Source organism: Piliocolobus tephrosceles, chromosome 2 (assembly GCF_002776525.5).
Source record: "Piliocolobus tephrosceles isolate RC106 chromosome 2, ASM277652v3, whole genome shotgun sequence".
Classification (NCBI taxonomy): domain Eukaryota; kingdom Metazoa; phylum Chordata; class Mammalia; order Primates; family Cercopithecidae; genus Piliocolobus; species Piliocolobus tephrosceles.
In genome coordinates this window covers 99,902,952-99,903,480 of record NC_045435.1, presented here as the reverse complement: position 1 = coordinate 99,903,480, position 529 = coordinate 99,902,952, and positions in this window count along the sequence as shown.

Sequence of the window (529 nt, the reverse complement as noted above, 5' to 3'; positions counted from 1 at the left end):
GAACATTCTAGAACTTTGAAAGGCCAGGTTTGCTGCCCACGAAATGCCAACAAGAGGCAGGAACATTCCAGAACTTTGAAAAACCCAATCTTAACCATCTCCTTGCCAAGAACAGTTCTTTTTCAGCTTGATTTTGAACTCACTCAAGGTCGAGTAGTAGGCGAAGAGGTTATGGTCACAGGGTTTAAGACAGATCTGGATTTTAATCCCGGCACGGCCACGGACTACTTGTGTGAACTTGGGCAAATTACTTGTATTTCATTTTTTTTTTTTTTTTCATTTATAAAGTAAGAATGCTACACCTCTCTCCCAGGGTTTCTGTGAAGAATAAATGATCAAATTACAATTTACCTAAGAGAGTGTCTGACGCATGGTAAGGACACAATAGTTGCTAGTTATTAACACCATCCTTATGATTTTAATATCTATTTCATATTATAATTTCACTTTAGTAGTAGTATAATCTATCAATAAGGTAGAAGTCTACTGTGCACAGCTTCACCTGGCATCACAAGAACTCATGGGCCAA